This window comes from Strix uralensis, chromosome 1 (assembly GCF_047716275.1).
Source record: "Strix uralensis isolate ZFMK-TIS-50842 chromosome 1, bStrUra1, whole genome shotgun sequence".
NCBI classification, from domain to species: domain Eukaryota; kingdom Metazoa; phylum Chordata; class Aves; order Strigiformes; family Strigidae; genus Strix; species Strix uralensis.
In genome coordinates, this window is record NC_133972.1 from 143,181,506 (window position 1) to 143,203,632 (window position 22,127).

At 39.8% G+C, this 22,127-nt stretch overlaps 1 protein-coding gene across 4 annotated transcripts in view; it reads right to left on the reverse strand.

The window, feature by feature from the left end:
- Positions 1 to 22,127, reverse strand: part of PAG1 (phosphoprotein membrane anchor with glycosphingolipid microdomains 1) — a 116,606-nt gene that overhangs the window by 68,205 nt on the left and 26,274 nt on the right. For 3 of the 4 annotated variants that reach the window (XM_074883570.1, XM_074883554.1, XM_074883546.1), the window contains exon 2: positions 20,923 to 20,983. The exons of the other annotated variant lie outside the window; for it this stretch is intronic. The gene's annotated coding sequence lies outside the window, so the exon portion shown is untranslated. The remainder of the gene's footprint in view (positions 1 to 20,922; positions 20,984 to 22,127) is intronic. 4 annotated transcript variants of the gene reach the window in all.

The window sequence follows — 22,127 nt, forward strand, 5'->3', positions numbered from 1 at the left end:
TCTGCAGGCAGGTCAATATTTAGGTTGTGCTCATGGCCAGTGATCACTGATATCCAAAGAAAAGCAGAAACTCAGCACATTCCCACAACAGCAAAGGACCTGGGATAAACAGATGTGACCAACAACCATCCCTTCAGGAGATGCAGAGCTTGCTGTCTCTGAAGCGTTCCCCTTTTCTGCTGCGCTGCGGCTGTGTGCACAGGAACACATCTTCTTTCACACTGCCCGCAGCGCGCAGACACATACACCACCGGGGAATGCTTCAAACACATGTAAGCAGCTAGCAATTCAATTAAAACGTCCACACACAGAGTGGCACGTGCACATCCTGTTCCTCAAGAGAAACACTTTAAATAAATACAGCAGCACAGGACTGTAAGAAAACTTCCAAGTCTCTTCCATCAACCGAAGAAATTCCATCCTAGAGTTGCTCTTTATTTTTACCTCTGCTAAGAGATAACCAGGAATAGTCTTCTATTGCCTGGCCTCGCTTCACCCATGGTCCATTTACTTTCCTGATGCCCACTGTGTCATTTAAGTAAAATTTAGCTCTTTTAACCCCCTGGTGTTTATTTTCCTCCTGTATGTTTACCCTCCTGAAGACAGCACTATCCCAGCCTCTGCTTTATTATCTGAACGAGACAAGGTTTTTACAGTGCCTTCTGGTATAACACGCGATCCATTGTCCCCCTGATCATCCTGACAGTCCCTCTGTGAGCCTGCTTCAGGTTGAACTCATCTTTCTTTAATGTGAATGCTATTCTCACTGTGCTTTGTCAACACTTCAAAACATGTTGTTAATACTTTCTTTCCCTGCTAGAAATACCTCACCCACTATCCTCTTGCCATGCATTTATCTTATTAACAGCAGCTTGATCCTAGATAGGACAGGTCCTAGGATCCTGGATCTGCAATAGGCCATAGATCTAAGATCCTGGTCCTAGATGACCTCATATAGCTGTATTTATTTTTTCCTGTTTTTCATCTGATGAGTTCCCAACTCACAGACTAAATTCAGATGCTTATTCCCTGAAAGCATGGCTTTGCACTTTGAACAATTACATTTCATGCCATATCTACTACACCAGCTCAGAAGAAAACCTAATCCTTCTTGTGTGATGTTATGATCCTCTTCTGAAATGTCAGTGACTCTTACCTTTGAGTCATCTGTAAATTCATAAGCGTAGCTACTGCTTATTTGTGACAATGATAGGAAGATATTAAACATGTTTCATCTCCTTTGAGGAACTTAATTAGCAGCCTCCCTTTGGCCCAACACTTACGTTTCAAGACTAATGTTGTCATCTCCTCTTTATTAATTTCTCTACCTATTTAAAATCTTTTCTATAAATCTCCTTCTCCTCTTACCATACTGATAAATCTCCATGTGGGTACCATATACAAATTCTTTAGCAAAATTGAGATGGATTACATCTATTGCTTTTCTTCAGCAACAGAACTGAAGAAGATGAAACATCTACCCTTGGCACAAAATATTTATTAATCATTTTTTATTTCATCCCATTTTCCATTTGCTTCCCTGACTTTATTATCTTGTTCAAAATATTATGTACTCTAGAGGTTGGCCTAACAGGCTGTTATTTGCCCAAATTCACTTCCCCTGGCTCTGTCTCATAATTTGAAGCATAAATTTTATATTTCTCATTCTCATGCCCCATTGTTCAATATATTCATTAGAAACTCTGCAATCTCATGTAACAATAAATGTCTTTCCAGGGAGGAGCAGAAATGTTTTTAGAAGTAAAATTTGATGACCTCTCACTGCTAGTCTCTGGAAAAGAAGTGCTGGATATTATGTTTCTCTAACTTGTCCCTGAAACTGCACTGCTGTTCTTAATGTCACACTGTACTTTTTTTTTTTTTTTTTAATAGCTAATAGGGGAAACATGTGGTTCCTCTTTAAAGAGGCCTCCCAAATCAAACCTAAAATCAAATACCTCCCCATAACTTAATTTAAAGGTTAAAAAGGTCAAGATTCTCTTCAGCACCAAAGTACTTGTCCAATTCACAATAAGAAATTTAATTTCTCTCATCTGGAGCAAATGTGTATAATGCAAATGGCATTCAGAAACTCTACTGCACTTTGGAATTAAACACACTTTTTGCAGCTGCTGTTTTAATCATCAGACTCTGGAAATGAAACAAAGCCTTGTCTCACTGACATATCCCTGCATTAACATTAACTTCAACAAATGAGTTTAAGTGTTTTCGGCCACCAACTGTGGAACTCCACTGTATATTGCACTGTACACTAGTACACTATCCCACAACCTAATTAGCAGCACTCCAAATATTCTAGATATCTGCTAATATTATGCACAAAGATGTAATTAGAAGTGTGTGTGTACACAGATACGGTTGGAAAAAAGAGAACAAATGTGCAGCTCCAACTGATATCTTTATTAACTCATTCTCAGTGGCAGTATCATATACAGGGTTAGTGTGAGGTTAATGTATACCCCACACTGTGACCTTTCAGACTGAATTTAATTGCATCCCTACCAAGGATATAGAAAAATGATAAGGTGCATGCTGATTGATTTTCTTCCTTGCAGACCACAAGAGCTCATTTCAACTAAACCTTGGCATTAAATTTACAGCACAACTGAAAAAGAGTTTCAAATGATATACACCCTAATCTAATTTTTGAAACTGTTATATCAAAGACTCTCCATCATAAGCCGCAAAATCCCTATTTACCTCTTCTGTAAACCCTCTATACTCCATACAGCATTATCCTTCAATTCTTAGTGTGCTTAAAATGCATGTGTAACACTGTCAGAGCATAGCTGTCAAGCATTAAAGAGCACTTTTAGGCATCCTGCCCCTGTAATCTTTGGGGACTTCAGAAAGTACAAGTCAGGGGAAAATCAAAGTAAAAAGAAAAGACAGGTCATCATGAACCTTAATGCACTAAAATCTCATGATAGACATTTCTACTATACATGCACAACACATTTAGGTTCTACAAGAATTTTACTATCCTTACTTTAGTAAAGCTGGCACGAGTATCTTTGTGAACATACCAGTGCACACTGAACTACCTGAATTGGGAAATTTTGCCAGAATATTTTACACACTGTGATTGCTGCATAAAATATGATATGCCTCATTATAGAGGGTTTGATTCTAAGCTTTCGTTTCTTTTCTTTGATACCAACTTAGATTTTTTGCTAATTTTTCGTTATTCTTGTAAATATTTTTTTTGTTGTATTTTCAGATATTCAATAGTAACACTACATTCTGCAATAAAAATGCCCACGGGGAACTTTGAGATATGTTTGTTTAAAGCAATTTCCACTTGCAGTGGATGAAAGGAATAGCCAACCACAGTGGGGTTTCAGGTTTTTTTTAAGGAGGTGATGGCAGGCACATTTTGTTATTAATGTATAGGGGTTTTAGCTATTGCACTCATCACCATGGTCAGAACAACTCATCTACATTAAAGTACTGAAGAGCACTGTGCACAGCTGAACCATCACTTGGACCAACTGTAGTTAGAGGAACAGAAACTTGGATGAGCTCCAAATTATGGTAGACCTAATGTCTCATTTGCCAGCGAATAATCTGTATCAGAAATGACTTTAAACAACAATACTAAAATTAAATTTGTCCCATGTTTAACCTGCCCATTAAAAAGAAATCTTTCAATGCCATTCACTGAGGCTCAGATGTGGATAGTCAAAATGACCATGTGGTTGGCTGCAGCCCACCCTCAGCAATATCCTAGATTTAGACAATCTGCAGATGCTGTGGAGTCAAGGATGAACTTACCCACTCAAAAATTCACCTTTACAGCTACTCTCTTTCCATGAGTCTCTGATGTACAAATGTGTGCCACGAGGAGCCTCAGAAAACAAAACTCTGGGTAGACTGGGATAGTCTGACCTATGTGAGTTTTTGTTGCTTTACCAAGACTCGATTTTAATTTCACAGCAAGGCTGTACCCAAAGCAGTGCTGGAGTCTCCTGAAGCCTTCAATCACCCCTAGCTTCCCGTGGATGACCCTCAAAAAACAGAGCACAGTGGCAGCAGCAGGCTGTGGTGGACCTGGGGCTGGGTGAGTTTCACAGAGCTTTGAGCAAGGAGTCAGTGCTATAACAAAGCAATCTCCCGAGAGCCCACTGTGAACCTAAATTCATAATTTCTCATTTAATTCATCAGAATGGAAGCTCAGCGTGAACGACTCCACTAAGGCAAAGACAGAGTTAGCCTCATCACACATGCGGCAGCATATGTCTCTTTCAACATGCACTGCAAAACAGATACTGAATGGAAAACAGATGATTTTTAACTTCCTATTCTGTCTACTGGTAAAGAAAACATTCTCAAAACCCTGCATATCTCCATGTAAATTACTCTATTGCAAAGATAAATATCAAAGTTATGTAAGATGCTAGGTAAGTAGCAAAAAAGGCTTAAAAGAAAAAGGAAGAAATAAAAACACCTACAAAATCTCCGAAGAGAAAAAATAAACAACAGTTTATTTGTGTTCCCAGGAAAGCCCAAAGCCAAACATTAGCATTTTCTTTTGGAGGCAACTTTCTGCATATTGAGAGCCAGCTTAAATAAACGGCTGGCTTTTCTTCTTAGAATATTTGGGGAGTCTGCAAATTTTTTTCTCCTTTGAGAAAATAAACATGAAAACCAATGCAGGAAGAACTCCACACAGGAGTAGTGTAGAAGAAATTCAAATACCTTGTTATAATTATAATTGAGATCTTGGCCAGGCAGAAATGCATATGAAATGCTGTCAGGTGGAGTGTTTGCCAGCCATCCTTCAGGAGCAACAATCACAGAAATCCACCCTTGTCATCTTGTTGATCTCCTTTCCCCACCCCTCATGAATTTTATATAGCTTTTCATTTTTATTCCCAGACTTCTCTCTTAATCTCGCCTTAGCCCATCCCCTGATAGATCCCAGGGCTCTTCTTTTGTATCCCCAAAACCTCAGTTGAGGATTTGCTGGTATCTAACATGAGAGGTTCAGGGGGTCCAGTCAGCTTTAAGCTGCAGTAATTTTTTCTTTTTAGTAAAGCCTGGAGGGAAAGTACTTTTCCTTCCTTGCTAGATAGTAAACATTCCTCCTCCACTGGGCAAACAAATTATCTTCTGTTACTTGTAAAGAGATGAAGTAATATTCTTGTTTACCTTAAGAAACGTCTTTGTGCTATCTGTAGTCTAGCTCAGGGAACAGAGCCGAAGGTGTTGCAGCTAACATATGGCGAACAGGAGTAAGAGCCTGAACGCTGGAGAGCAGTGCCCAGAGAAATCCATGCACAGGAAAATACAGAAACAGTCACTCTCAAGTCTGAATTCAGGCTAAGATAGCAGCAGCAAAATGCATCTAAAGACAGTAAGTATCTTCTGTGAGCAATTTCATTTTACTCATCAACTCAGCAGAAACATGGTTTTCTGCCTCCAGGGAAGGGTGCAACATGTACTCATTAATGACTGTTTATACAGATCAACACTACCGCTGTATTAATTCCTCCCCCCCCCCCGCCCCTTACATGAGGTATTTCATGATCAAAGTATTGAAATCAACACTGCTAAAGCAACATTATTTGAGCAGTCAAGTTAAGTGCATGCACGTTTGAAGGATCAGATCTTAATGAGGTTTTTTGGTTGTTTTTTTGGCACGAATACAACAAACACTTCAACACAAATATAACTCTGCCCATGCAAAGTGAAGGGCTCTGCTTATGTAATTAGCATCTACAAGCATAAGTATTTGTTTATAAGAATCGAACAAATAATTAAATATTTATTAGATTATTTCATAAATAGACTAATTAGTTCTGAAATAGCTGCTTTTTTAAACTACATGACCAATATGTAATCTGTTACCTTTCATTTATCAGTTTTCATTGAAATGAATCCTGCAAATCTGACACAACTTCATTAAAACCACCAGATTGTTGGTCAAAATCTTTGCCGGTGGTGCATGAAACTCAATGTATCTAAATGAAAACCAGTGTACTGCCATTCCAGTCAATAAGGCTGTAGACAAACTCGTATCTTTTAACTTGGTCATCACAACATCAAGTGTTTGATGTGCATCGGCACACACCTTAGAGAACATAAAGCCTGTTAACTCATAGGGTCCTTCTGAAAATGTGAACATATCCAGTGCTCACCCAAGTTAGTTTAAGTTACCAAAGCCGGCTCTAAACTTATCAAATTCAGTTTGAAACTGAAGGTGACTGAAATGTTTTGCAGTAATATGTCACTTCCTAAGAAAGCTGATGTTAGAAATATTTCCCAGATGTGGGTTAAGATTTCCAGATTAATAGAGAGAGCAGGAGAAAGCAGGAGATACGTGTTCCTCACCAAAAGCTGCTGACTGCATTAAACAGCATTTGTCCAGGATGCGTCAGACAAGAGACGTGAGGCTGAGTTCTTGGTGCTACAGGAAAGTGCCTGGCCAAAATACACTTGGCTGCTCTGGGATGAATTTTTCTCCATATCGTTTTGTTAATGTTTCCAAAAGGCCCAGTTTTACTTGTGTATGAAAAAAAGTATTTTGCACCAAAACAAATTTGGGGTTTTGATCAGTGACAGACACAAGGAACCAGGCTTCCAGGGCATCTCCTGAACTACCAAAGTACAACAGAAGCTTAATATGAACTTTTCATAACATTCAATATAAAAGCTTACCTAACTATCTCCTTCAAACTCCTATTAGTATCTGCCATATCTCAGATTACTTTATTATTTTTCTGTGCATTTTTCACACTTAGAACCATTTTTAACTTACTTATGGCATCAATAAGCTACATGAGGAACAAGGCGACTGACATGGCAAAACCAAACCCAAGACAAAAGGTCTCTAATATATACTGTAATGTTGTCAGAAACAGACAATAACTACAGAATCATCACAGAAATAATAAAGGCAATAAATTGAAGATATGTGAATACTTATTTTTATTTTGAAGACACCACCTGAAATTATGAGATCAATTTGGCTTTGTTTTTCTCTCATCACTTACATCTTGTCAGAAGGTAGTGCAAAAATTCTGCGATCAATACTCTCTTGCTAGCCTGGATTAACAGACTGATGTTAATTGCAGCCATATACATAAAAATACTCCTTAGTATTCTTCTTCCATAGGACTTTTACTGAGGATGAAGTTCTGAACACACAGATAAAGTAAAAATAAATGATTTCTTTTTAAAGGGAAAATTTACCTTGTAGTACACTTTGAGCAGGTATCACGAAGAGGTCTGATTGCTTCCAAGGGCTTTGATCTTGCTATCATACAGCGGCTCCTGATTGAAACAAGTGACCTCAGGAGGACTGGGAGGGAATGGGGATCACTGAGCTCAGAAAGGGTATCCTCACATCAGACATGCTTTTTCATACTCTACTTTCAGCTTGGACTGTGTGAAATATCAAATCTCTGCAGCTCTAGCTAATGGGATGGGAGTTACCAACTCATCAAAGGTTCATACTTCTCGGCTGTGGACAGGACAGTGGGATACCTGCTCCCACTGAGATGCTGCTGATTCTGGTGGGATAATGCTGAAATTCACCTTGGTTCTGTGAGGAACACCCAACAGTGAAATAACAGAAAGGCAATTAGCCAGCGTTATCACTTCAGCTTCCAGACAGGGAGAAAAAGAGCAGAAGAAAAAGCCTTAGCCACTGTATGGGGTTTTTTTGGCATTTGCCACTTCTTTCAACAGCATGAACTAAGCCCCGGGAAGCATCAAGTGACAAATGAGTTGCTTGTCCTGGCTAAGCACTGAAATTAGATCGTGGGATAGAAGCTAACAAGAAAAATCATTGAAAATGCAGCACCTGTTGACATTTTCCAATATACACTGACCTTTCCAATACCATTACATTTGGCTTTGCAGCACAATCATATTGTTTCAGCTCTACGTATCGATAAGATCCTCATTATCTGAATCCTATCAAAATCTTTACATTTTTAGTGAGAGCAGAGAAAAAGACATTACTGAAAAAGGCCTGTCTGAAACAAACATCAGTTTAGTGACACCAGAAAGACCCCCACTTTGCTGCTGGGGCTGATTGTTCACACCACCATACTATAACCTAGGTAAGTACCGTGCAAAGACTGACAACTAACGTGAGGATGACTTCTGGTGACAGTGACACTAGTAGGTAGCTGAAGAGCATTAAATGTGGTATTCAAGGACAGAGCATAGAAAATGAACCTTGTAATCACCAGCACACCTGCAAACCAGAAATCATTTCATTATATGTGAGAAGAGTCCATGATAATTTACCATGCAGAACACAAACCCCCCTATTTTCCCTTGTTTAACTCTCCTTATGAATTTATAATGATTAGTTTTATTTCTAGCAAACCTACAAATTTGCTTTCCTTCACTTCCCCTCCTCCATTTACATTTGCTTAATATGCAAAGGTAATGCAATTTATTGAAGAAATAAGGAAGATCTGCATTAAGTCACATCTGCTTCAGAACTGAGTTGACTCCCCACCAGCTGGAATCTATTATTTGATTAAAAATGCTGTTGTGCCAGCTGCCATGCAGCACGTTTCACTACCCCAATTCCTGGTGGAATTAAATCCATACTAAAAATGTAGTCTAGCATGAATCAGCCTCTACTCAATATTAATACATACCTGGAAAATAAAAGCATTCAAAAAAGAACCCAGCCCTCCTAGACCTGGCCACGTCAATCTCCAATGCAGAAGGTGCTCAGTGGGGAAGAACTTCAAATTTCACATATTATAAGGTAGTGATTTCATAAGGTAATGTCCTAATTATACGCTCAGACTTGTTTTTAACCAAACTCCTCTTTCAGCAGAACCAGTCCTGAAATAAAAGATAGTTGCTGAGTTTAAAGAATTAACAGCTCTTGTATCTCACTGATATGGTATTTACTAGTGGAGGGTAATTTTTAGGGAATGTGCCCAGAGCAAAAAAATCATTTATAGTTAAGTCTGTTACTGCTAGTTTAGTTAGATTGAGAGACTGTGTCAGGCAAAAAGCCCATTTAATTCGAGGGGGATTTCTGCCTGATGTGGACTGCAGGATATATGCCAAGAGTATATGCTGTGAATAAGAACCGAAAATATTGCTCGGCTTCTTGCAGCACAAGAACATTAAAAGCTTTAAGACAATCATTTGCAAAGGCATGCTTAAAAGGCCTATAAAGAGAAACATAGCAATGATATATTGATAGGACTGATTCTTCCCATTTTCTTTTTCAGTTACCTCAAAGCAGGTTGCGGACTACGGCTTCACTAGGTCTGAAAAAAGTCCATTGGTAGCTCTGAAGAAAGTTTATATTCAATGGGAGGTTTGCAGCTTTCTTTGTTCAATGGATGGCCATGAAGTTAAGAAGTTAAAAGGTTCTGATGGCTTCAGACAAGATACAGTCTCTTAATATACAGACATAAGAACATGAAGAGGTAAGGCTGAAAGCCCAAGCCCAAATCCCTTCCTGGTGGTGTCAAGGTAGAGAGTGCTCAGTACTTTCTTTAGAAGAACTAGGTAAGTATTATGTGGATATTTCACTGATTAAACTGATTAACAACAGTCAATCTAAATTCCCAAGTAGCAATTAAGTTATGCCATGTATAATACAGCTGGAAGAGAATATAGTTGGCTTTAATCACGGTACTGAACATAATGGGTGGGTCAAGTCACTACTGAGACAAGCTGCTACAATGTGACAGTAGCTTAAATTGAATGGATGGTCTGAGCATGGCAGAGTAGCCCAGTGCCTGCACTACAGAAAGTGCCATTGGTAATGGGCAGCTTTGCTGACAGTGTCTGCAGGGAGGCAAGTCCCTGCAGCTGGAGTCCTACAGGTATTGAAGTCCTCTTCTGCTCTGAACACGGGTGTCCAGGCCAGACTCTCTGGAGAAACAGAAATAATCTAACTTTACTGCATCTTAGAGATCTTCCTTTCAAATATATCTTAATTCAGTTTAGAAAAGCTTGACCTAATACTTCTGATTTTGTGGTTTTAAATTATTTCTATTTCCAGATCCATTATATGACTTCCTCAATAAGCAAGAAATTTATTATTTCATATATTTCTAGAGATTGAGCTTTGTATATTTTAACTTTTCACTCTACAACCTCTTTCACACCAGTAAAAAGTGTGATACTGTAGCCCCGTCTATCTTTGTTCAGCAGTAATTAGAAATGCATTATGTATGCACATTCTGAGAAACATCCCGCAAATACAGAAAATATGCAAATAACATTTACGTACTTCTCCTATTCACTAACTTTCTGGCAGCATATGCCAGCAACCTCAATTCACCATCATCGAATGAGTCAGCCTGTCATGGATGCACTCCTCTTGTCTATCATGCAAAATGGAGATACTCTCCATGCCAAAGACATGAAGTATCTGGACCTCCAACAGTACTAAGACCTCCACTTCTACCGAGGGAGAGCTGATCTAAAGACATCACAAAGAGGATTTACACCAAGTGTCACAGACAGTGACATTTAAAATCATGATGTTCCTATACACCAAAAAAAGCCATACATTGAGATTTAGCATGACTTCAGGAAGGGAACACCATCAAACCTTGTATAGTAAGAGTACAATGACCAGATTTGCAAACAGAGACAGTAAAAAACAAATTCAATGGCAATTACAATATTCCTATCCCAAATGGTAGCTAAAACTTTATCCCACCCTATACTGGCATGTATTGCGTGTAAGCCCTACATTTCAATAAAAGAAAGCAAATGCTTTTACCAGCACACTGAAGAGTTTTTATGAGATATGAGATCTACAGGAAGACTATTGTCCCTCAATAAACATCTGGTGACTAAATGTGCTATCCCAGTTAATATAACCATTATTGAAATTATAAAAGATAGTGAAGTTTAACTTAAATTTTAAGAAAACTACTGAGTAGTAACAGAAATAAGGTATTTTATATAAAAAAACCTCTTTATATTTATATTTCCATAGCATTGGTGTAAAAATCCTCCATACATTGCAGGTGTGGATGAACCTTTTGTGGTCCCAGCACAAACCCACCCAAATCTGCCCGGGCTGATGCTCTCCCAACAAGAGCAGCCACCCGGGCTCAGCCGAGCGCTGCGGCAGCATGCGGAGCCCATGACTCTGCCACATGCACGTGTGCGGCTAAACACATGCTGCCCCGAAAGCACAGCTCCTGAGGCCTGCGGTCCTGCCTCATCCTGTCCTTGCAGCCCAGGCACGCATCGCACCCTCACGTGAAAACTGGTGGTCTACGCAGTAGGGGTACATGAACAGAGGTGTTGGGGAAGGTTCCTATATTACTGATTTTCTGAGTACTGCCAGCCCATAGGATCGTGTTGCTTTCATTCCATAATCTGTAAGGCACCATGGCAGGAGACCTAAGGAAGTGTTATGATTAAACTGGTGACATAGGTTCTGTCCAAGACCTCCTACAGATGCTTGGGAAAACACTGAGCAAACATCCTGTCCATACTCAGACCTCCCATTTCCCAAGCTCCTGATCCACAGCAGTGCTGAACATATGCCTGCAAATGGAAGTGCTGGGAGATCTGATATTAAATACTAAGGAACACCACAAGCCTGTAAGAAAAAAAGATATCTGTATTTCAGCTCAGACATTCAAAATAAATAGAAATATTTTAAGACCATTCCTTATTAAGGACATATGCCTTCATTTTTCACCTTTGCCATATGGTAACAACACTCATTTTGCTCACATGGTGCTGTGAAAAAAGCCTATGAAAGTTGTGGAGCACTGAGCCATCACAGTTATTTTCTCTTTTCTGCATTACAGTAGCATCTAGGAGTCCCACGCCAGGATAGAGGCATGCTGGAGGCTGTACTCAGAGAGAACAAAAAAGATGGTTCTTGCCTTGGAGAGTCACATTTAAACATAAAGTAAGTCCAATAAGATATGGATGGTTGACAAGGAAGTAGAGGGAAACAAAGAGACAGCATCAGTCAACACAAGATGCAGTGGCTGTAATACATCACTAACCTTTTTTTTTTTTTTTTTTTTTTTTCCCCCAGGGATTACGGAAGAGGAGATTTTAAGAAGGGATTTAGAAGGAGAAAATGAGGTTAAGTGTGTTGATGTCTGCCCACAGGTCATCCTTAACTTCAGCAGTAGCAACAAATAAAGCCCACAGATGCTGGTTTGAATACATGGCAGGTCAATGATGAAGCTGATATTGCAGGTGAACTGGAGGGATGTGTGGATGGGTGGGCCAGAAGAGCTTTGGATACGAAATCAGACTGCTTCTTACTACCATTTTTGAAGATGAATATTACGGAAATGCTCACAAGAAACCAGATTTCTTTTTACAGCAGGTTTAAATAAGGTAAAAGCTACACAAGCTATATGTAGACCATGCTTGACAGTGGACTGAGGGGTGGCATTGCTGCATGAACACAGGCATCCCTAGAGCTGGCTCCTAAACACCTCTCAGTCCACAGACATCTCTGGAGGAAGAAGCATGCCTTATTCAACATCCTTCACAGTTGATTTTTTAAGTTCAGGACATCATTAGCTAAGTTGTTTTTTTTCATGCGTTACTATCTTCTAATGACTCCTAAAATATCTGTATGCAACACTTGGAAACTTCTGTGTTCCACAACTAATTTGGTCTTTTATAAATTGATTTATGTATGTACTTGCTATTTAATTCTGTTAGAAAATATTTCAGATAATATTTTTTCTGTTGTCTCCTTAGCTCAGCCATTTTACAGAGAACAGAGGCATCTGGGGTCCATTTGAGCTCAGTAACCTTGGTCTTAACACACATTTGCCTTTCAGTAGATGACAGTCTCAACAGCAGTGCTGCCTTTTATCCAGCTGACCTATGAAATGGACTAGTATCTGCCAACCTCTTACTAAGCCTCTGAAAATATCTATTTGTTTGGTGAGGCAAGGTGTTTCACCAAAGACATGCTGACATTAGGTAAATTATTGTTTAGAGAAAAAAAGGTAAAAATAGAAAAAGGCAACAGACATTTTCTTCCCGTACATGACCTTTTTAACCGTGGTTTCCAAATCAACCACTTTTCATCAAAAGTTCCAGCAAAGCGTCAGAAGAAAGCAATTCCAGGAACACAATAACATCACAAAATTAAGGAAACTCTTTTTGCTTTACTGTATTCACATAAACCTTAACAATGAAATGCCTGTTAAAGATATGGCTTATCTTTCCTTTTTTGCTTAGTGCTCTTCACTATGTTCTTTAAAAGCTAATAAGAATCAACACCCAAAGGAAAGCCAGTAGGTAACATACTAGCTTGCTAATGTATCACTGTCCTAAATAACTGTAGGTTGGAAAAGCACAGTGAATTGTAGCATCCTGATAACAAGATCACAGTCTCCTGTCCAGCCCTGTCATTTGTTCATAGCGAGCGATCCCAGAGAGTGGCGCCGGGCTCCGGAGAGTGGCACAGCTTTCCAGGCTCCACAGGCCGCAGGGATGACATCTCCACAGATTTGAATGGGGATGTTGTACTCAAATGAGGAAGGACCCAGCTGCTCAGAAGTAACACAATGTGAGTGTCTCAGCCTGAAGCTGAATTCTACCCCACAACTGGGTGCCTACACTCCCCTCATACTACAGCATCCTATAAGGCTCTTACAAGATGGAACTTACAATACCACAAAATAAGCCTCCAAAATAAGTTAAATGGACCATGTCCTAAAAGTAGCTACTTCCCTCCCTGACTAGAGGGAGACCTCAGGTGATCAGCTCTGGTGCAGACATCCTCTGCCTGACTGTCCTGAAGAGCACCCCAGGCTGGTGAAGCAGAAAATGTGTGTATTCATGTTTTAGTGCTTTATCTGGGGCTGGGTATTCTTCTGCTGTCAAAAGCAGAGAGTTACGATCCTGACAACAGTAATGACAGACCTAAATTAAGAAAATAAGAGTTCAGAGAGGCAGAGAGATGTAGTTGAGCTTTGGATGAACAAACCTCATTAACTGACCGGCTACCAGCTATCTAAATAGATTAGAAGAATTACTATTACAGCTCTAGTTTAACAGTTTTGAAAAGTGGCATTTAAAGTTCCTACTTAACATTCAGACATCCTTAACACTATGCAGTACATTTCTTATTTAAAACCTGCTTGTAAATATATGGTAACTCTTGCAAGTTAACAGCAGCATTCAAAAGTTTTGGCAAGAGCAAATCAAAATGCATCCATTTTTGAGAAATGAAGTATTTTCATGACTTCATGTTCTCATCAGATAGCAATCGTAAAAAATGTGCCCATTGCAACACGTACAATAGCCCAGAAAAATGTCATTTTTGGTACACTTTCTTCAGATTGAGTCAAATGAAATTAGATTTTCAAATCCATGAAAGACAGTCATCTGACAACACCGTAGTGCTTCCCCCAATGCCATCTTCATATCTCAGAACACTGAATGTGAAAGTGCATACATTTGATTTCCTAGAAGATACCAATGAAATATCATACTTTCCCCTTCCTTTTAAAAACCACTTCCTGGGAAAAAAAAAAAAAAAAAACCAAAACGTGTGCATGCTTCAGGCACTCTTACTTATTCTGGATGGACTCAGACTACACTGTCCCAGTTGAGTGATTTAAAATTGCATTTATTGTGATGTTTCATGATTGAAGAGGTCAAAGCCTTCCCTAGGGAAAACAACTATAAGGTGTTCTGCAGACCAGTTTAAGGAAGACGTGTTAACTTCTTAGCTTCATGAAGTTAATGTGTGCCTTGGTTTCACTGTAAATAACATGACCTTCTTATTAACCAAGAGAAAGACAGTAACTTTCATGTCTATAGACTAGGAATTAATTCTTTTCTTACATTTCCCCTCCCCCCTCAAAATATGAAAAGCAAATTTTGAAATTCCCAACCCTATATATCAAAGAACATTCAGGTTCAAAGACTAGAAAGTCAAGAAATGCCAGAACAAATTTCCTTCAGCTCCCTTGTGTTTATACATTAAGATGAAATATTTAATTACATGATGACGTGCTATTTTTTCAACTGCGTTATCTGCTTTACATGACAAGAAACAAATTCCATAGTGGCTTGATTTGACAAGACATTCAGATGTCTATCTCGTTCATATATAATACTTCAATAATTAAAGTTACATATCTTGCTGAGAGAAGTATAAGGTCAGATAAAAATTCTCCTAAGAATACCTGTGAGTTAGGTTTATTTTTTTTCATTAGACAAAACATTTTTGGAAATAAAATATATCTTCCACCAGCAAATACTGCTTGACAGTATGCTGTAAGTTAATTTTGAATGAACAAAACAAGAACAAATCTCCTTTTGCCTAATTTTTTTTCAAATAGGTCTATCACAATGAGTAGCTTATCAAAATATTTCCACTCACACTCCAAAAATACCAGCTATTTATTATTTTAATCTGCTGTACAGACATCGGTCTAACACTCAATTACTGTAAGTGGTTATGAATCATGCACATTTTAAGAAAATCTGCCTCTCTGAACAACATTCAGGTTTTAAATCTTTATTGATAAAAATATCTTACTTCCAACAGAAATCTACATACAAATGTGCAAATCAGGGCTAAAGCAGGAAGCTTGCTTTATGGCTGAGAGGTGTCTGAGCTTGGCTAGTTGCCTTCTCTGACTACTTCCACCTTGGCTCAGTTAATTGGAATAAAGATGAATGAAAATTTAGGCCTGCAGTTTTAATAGTAACTATTTGTTATTTAAATTTCCTTTTCCACACTGAACGATCGCAAGAACGTGTGCTCAGAATTAAAAGGCTGCTGTTTAGCATCAGCACATTGATTTCTTGGGGTCCTTGCAAAGCTTTTCACATTGTTTCTGGACTACAGCTCTACACCCCTCTAACTGCCTGTCAGACATCATTTCTGCTTTATGAATAAATAATATGATGCCCAGGGGAAATGTTGGGCTAAGACAAAAAAATCAATATGTGTCTAGCACGTGTTAGGCAGTTGTTCAGCTGAAGACTGTCTCAAATATGTAGAGTAATTTTAATAACAAAACAAATGCTTTCTAAACTGAGCTTAAAGGAGGGTTATTAAGAAAGCACTACTACTATGCCACTGCATATCCTATTTGAAGAATAATAATATTGTTCTCTTAAAATGTGAATAGATATTCTGATTGCAAAGTGTTTGGTGAATACTTATCTACAAATTTCAAATATTCATGTTACAGAGATACAGTAGCAACTGATTTTTTACTCTGTTCCTCCTGGAGTAGTTCCGGTGCACATCTGCATAATAAAGCTGTTATTACAACTGACTTATTTTTTATTTCAAAAACATCTCCTTCCAAAATTGCCTTACAGTTTTTTTTGCAGAGGGCTTGGGATCAAAACTGAAACAAAAGCAGGGTAAATTAATCATTCATGCAATTCTATAATTGCCTTAGTCATCCCTGCAATGTTAGCCTATTTTCACAGTCAGAGCAGTTTGTTGGTCTGACACTACCACTGTAGCCCTGAAGCTGTAAACCCACCACAGCAATATCTGAATCTCTCCACTTCTACATGATGGGTCTATATAAAATGACCTTAACTCCTGTCCCGAGGCAGTTATTTAATTCCTTTACATTACGTCTGAGAAGGGCGGGTTTTGTTAAACGCACCATATAGTCAGCAGCATCGGTAGAAATTGTTGTTCGCTTGTTTTCCTGCACCTTATTGAAGGTGGACCTGCACAAGCTTGACTCCTGTACCTCCTTCCTTCCACCTCTGTGTCCTCCAGCACCAGGAAAGCTTGGGCTGTGCCAGGCGGCAGCGCTCAGCCCCCAACAATGGTGTGCATCACCTCCCTTCCCAGCTCACCAAAGGCCAGTGGGGCTGAAGTCTCATGGATCCTCACCTCCCCAAAAACACTGCCTTCCCACCATGTTCCTCACAAACATCAACTTCATGCTGGAAACCCATGAGAAGGTGGCTGGGTTATTTTGGGACAGGGGACAAGCAGCCAGTGATTGGTGCCAGCAGCCCTCACAACAGCCACAGGCATCCAGGCTCAGCAGCACGGCCATGCAAACAGCAAAAGAGGAAGAAAACTAAGAGGTAAAGGCAAGACAGCAAGCTGTAGTCAGACCCATGGATGACCTCTGAGATCACTGACTCCATGTCACCAACATCCAGCCCAGGGACATTGCTCTCAAAGGGGTTTTCTCACACCCCCCTGCTGTTACGCAGACCTTCTGGTGCAGATCCTCCCCTTGGGAGCATGCTGACAAGGCGGCTCCTCCTGTTAATGTTCAGTGTAATGAAAAGCCCAAACTTCATGTATTTATGACCCTTTCAGACTGAGGAGCTGCAGCTGAGTGCCCTTGCCCGGGGGTGCTTACTCCTGCAGGAGAGCTGGCCATCTGGAAGGGCAATCTAAAGAAAGCAGAGGGGAAAACCTGACTTCTCAGGGAAGAAAACCCGCAGACATGCAGAAGCTACCACTGACGGCAGCAGAGATAAAGAGATGTCTTGAGGCTCTCACTAGCCAACATGGTGGAGCCCATTAGCATCAACACAGATAGAAAATGCTTTTACCAACACAAAGAAAGTGAAATGCTAAAGACAAGGAGAGGAGGCTTTCCAGAAAAAAAGAAACCAAAAAAACCACCCAACAAAAAAACCCACAAACAAGCAAAGAAAACCCCAAAACCCCCAAAACCCACATAAGCAAAAAGGATAAGGCTCAGGATGAAGCTTGTATGTTTTTTTTATTTATGCTGAATATATACAAACCCCAATCCCTGGGCACAACAGCAGACTGTTTGCATGTGAACATTATTATGGAAACAGGCAGGATGGAAACTAAAAGCAGAGCAGCTATTCCTGAGTAACTTCCAACACAGGCAAGCTGTTAATTTTAAGCACTAAACCACATGTCCTGTGCACCAAAGCCACTCCGAGAGAAGTGCCTCTTCACCCCTTCTCGCTGCCTTTCTGTCAGCGGGCACGGCCAGGATCTTGACAGTGCACCCACAGTCTTGACAAGAGCTCAGATGCCACCAAGCCGTCTCCTATCGGCACCCGGCTCACAGATTTTCCTTCAGCCACACACCTCATGCCTCCACCATGTCAACACCAGGCCAGACAACCCAGAGCAGAGACACAGGGAACATGGCAGACCAGCAATGGCCACCACACACATCAACCAGGCCTGTGTGTCCTCCACAAGGTGCAGGTTTGCAGTGGAGGGCCTGCAAACAGCTCAGCTGTCCTGCTACAGAAACCTACCCAAGAGACTCCTGCCCTGCTCTTCACCCCTCACATGTCCCTCACCCCACAACACCTATCACAGGAAACTTGTTCCTCCACTTCTAACAAAATGACCGCACAATCCATATTTCTGCCGAACCTCATGTGACGGGACCACTTGACCAACGACCATTTGACTTGCACTTTCTTATGCTTTTTATGCTATTTAAATGAATAATTATGCTTCCTAAAACTGACACTAGCTGTAACCTCTTGACCTCGACATGGCAGAGCCATACAAGCCTCACGGAGAAATACCAGGACACGTCTGTGCGTGCAGTGCCTGGAGATGTGGTTCCACACTGAGAGACCCTCAGCTGCCTGACTAGCTGAACAAAGTCCTCAGTTCACCCACCTCCTTTATCACTGGCCACACTTGCCTTCTCCACCTCCATCTGAAGGTACTTGCTTAGGTCACTCTCTAAACCACACCTGTCAAGTGACCCATGGAGGGGTGGTTTGTTTTTTACACAGTCAAAAATCCCACACTGCCAGGCTAAAGTTTGATACTACTTCTCCACCAACACAGCTGGTTGAAAGGATCCTGCCCTTAGTTTCCAGCCTCGCTCAAGGCCAAACAGCTGTTTCTGGGCTCTACTATAAACAGGATCAGAAAAGTACATCCAGATTTTTAAAAGATCCTAGAACCCAAATAAAACAAACTTTTTTTTTTTTTTCCCCCAGCTCTAAGATTCCTGACTTTTTTGAACTGGAAGGATAATTAGCTGTACCTACGGCTGTGCTCAGATGACACTGTGTCACTGTCTAACACTGATGGAGGATTACATGGCATGATAACCTGTTCACAGTTTCTGATTTCCTGTGCAAGAGTTCAGGTTATCTAGGTCCTTTAGACATGCATCAGAATCATCAGCACATTTTTATTACAAACATAATTTCCGAAATGATGAGCTATTCAAGAGGGAAGAGAGAAAAAATCCTCACCTTTCAGAAGTGTTTAATTTCCAGATTTGAGAATCTTTTACAGAGAATGAGAGTTCAGAACTAAAATGCTTCATCTTTGACAGATTTAAAGACAACTATCACAGTCCTCTGGCTTTCACAAGGTAAGTCTCCAAAGCATAAGCGGTATTAAATTGCTTTTACATTATTATCTCTAAGGTGTCTGGTCAAGCTTGTGGATTTCTATGTTAATTTTAAAGACAAATACTACCAAGAAGCAACGTTTCTATGAATCATATGTCAGTTATATTTATGCATTTCTCATGGGCTCAGGATTTGTGATTGAAGCATCTCTGCATTATGTACAGATAACAAAAAGAGACTGAGAGAGGGACTCAGAGTATATCCACACAAACTCATACAACCAGTCACTGTAGCTCAGCAGGTACCCGGTCAGACAAGTTGTGGTAACCTAGTAAGTTACAAGAGATGCGCTTTCCATTTCTGCAAAGGAAAAGTTAAACCAGTACGCTTGCCTGAGCAACTTTCCTTTAGGAAAATCTAGGAGCATGCACCGGGTCAGTTAGTGCAATGGGGTTACTTTAAAAGTTTTTTGCTTGTGGTATGATCAATACGTTGTGAGTAATGACCACCTGCTTGGTATGTGGCAGCAAAGCACTGGTTACACAGAAAGTTTCAAGGCTATCACTGTGCTAAGAAAGGGACTTGAAATCTTCCCAGTATTTCTTAACTCAGCCATAAATTGTGTGCATTACATACAACCAAATCCAGTACTGCATCATCACTTATTAGAAACAGCCACGCAGCAAGGGCTGGGATACTTGGAATAAAAACTAACTGCAGTGTTTGAAAATTCACCATCTGCCAGGTGCTGGGAGATGTTAGTTATTTAAGTGGCAACCCAATATAAACTTGATGTTGCTCAGATCTCATCAGATCTCCAGTAAATGAATGCAAGCAACACCAGCCTACATATTGAAGACTGGATTTCCTTGGTACCAGATATGCAAACTGCACACCCAGACTAACTTCCTAACCACAGTATTCTTTTCTGTACCCTCCCCAGTGGGAGAGCTTTGTAACTTGAACATGAAATATGAACCCCCAGCTGTCTATTTCGTTATTTAGTTTCTGTCCACACCCATGGAGACCTCATTAACTATGCTTTCAAAACAGGCTTTGAAACAAGCAAATGTGATATATAGGTCTGTGGCATCTACAACAATTGCAACAGCAGAAACAGCTTTTATGAACTTGGCAAAGTGAGAAAAGATGGTGATTTCCAGTGAGGTGGTCATCACACTGCTTGACCAACACAGATCCACTGACCAAAACTCCCATCATCTGGGGCAGGAAAGCCTGTGCCACTGCTGCAGAGTACGCAGTGCCTCTTGCACAGCTCCAGCTAGCAGAGCAGGATGCCGAGGGTTAAGGAAAGACCTTCTGAATGACCCAAATCTGGTTGATTTTACCTTTCAGCTGGGACTGGTACTGCTGCTTTTTAAAACATGAAAACAACAACTGCATTTTCAAAATTTATCATGTTTTTATTTTATACACACACACAATGGCAACCTCACACAGCACACCATGGATCATGAAGCTGTAAGCAACAGCTTCTGTAAAAGCCACTTGTAACGTTGCTGCTACCCAGTAATTGCTTAGCACTGGCACCTTCATAAATTACAGGGGTCTTCAGAAAACTGAACTGAAGCCAAGCCGACCACCACAGGAAACAAAAAGCAGTTGCATGATAATTACCTTGGAGTCTCTGCAGAGCTTGATGTTCAAGTGATACACAGTACTGACAAAACGTTTCCTCCTAGGCAAAAATAAAAAAAAAAAATTTGAATTCAATTATGCCACACTATGAGAATATAACAGACAATATACATTATCCTCTGTTTCTTCAAATTTAAAATCATATCCAGAGAAAAGTACTTTAGAAGAAGGTTTCCTTTCTGTATATAAAATACTCGAGAGTAACTAATACAGTTTTTAAACTCCTTTTTATTATTTTTGTCTGTTTACTATTTTCTGACTTTCAAAGATCTTATAAAGAAGTTAGGCTGAGAATTAGGACATTTTTATTCTCATATCTACATAACATTGCCAATACTATGGATTTCATAGACCAAATCAGAATTGAAGGCTCCTATATGGAAAGTCAGGGTAGTTTATATCCATGCAGTGACAGTATCTTCAGAGAGATTTCTGCAACTGCTTAAGTTTTATGAGCAGAAACTCATTGTTACTTAGTAACTGTATTGGTTTGGTATCTAAAGAAAGAGCATCCGGGTCAGTGCTGAGAGATTCACTAGGAACAGAGAGAGGTAAAGAGGTTACAAACTCTCCATTAGCACCAGCCTTGCAACACATACTTTTAGTTATGGGATAACAGGGTGGCCATGTGGTTGCAATCAATCCTACAATGCCTACATAACAAAAATGTCAAACTTCTCAGGCTGATTTTCTTCCCACTGCCTACATGAAAAATTAAACTAAATTGGTTTGTAAATTGACTTAGCGAGAAGACAGTACCTTTCTTTCTCTGGATGTTTATTTCAGACTTAAAGGGCCTTACACCATTAACTTCATAAGGAACTAGTTTAAACCAAAGTTAGAGCAATAAATAGATTAGGCTGTACAGTGCTAACCAGTAAGATTAGGAAATGTAATTACCACCAAAGTAAGCAGAAATAGATCTAAAATAGACTATTTCTGAAGGAATATGCCATTTCTCCTACACCCTTAATTTTCAGAAGACACTCAAGTCTCTAAAGCAGCTTAAGAAATTAGAGATACTGTCAGGCTTGTTCAGACCACAGAAGGATATACTGATTCAATTACTTTCTTTTGATGTAAACTCAAATTAAAATCAGTATAAGCACATACTACAACTCAAACTTTTTGCACAGAGACACAAATAATTTCTTTTTTGTAAGCATTAACCAGTTGCTCTGCTC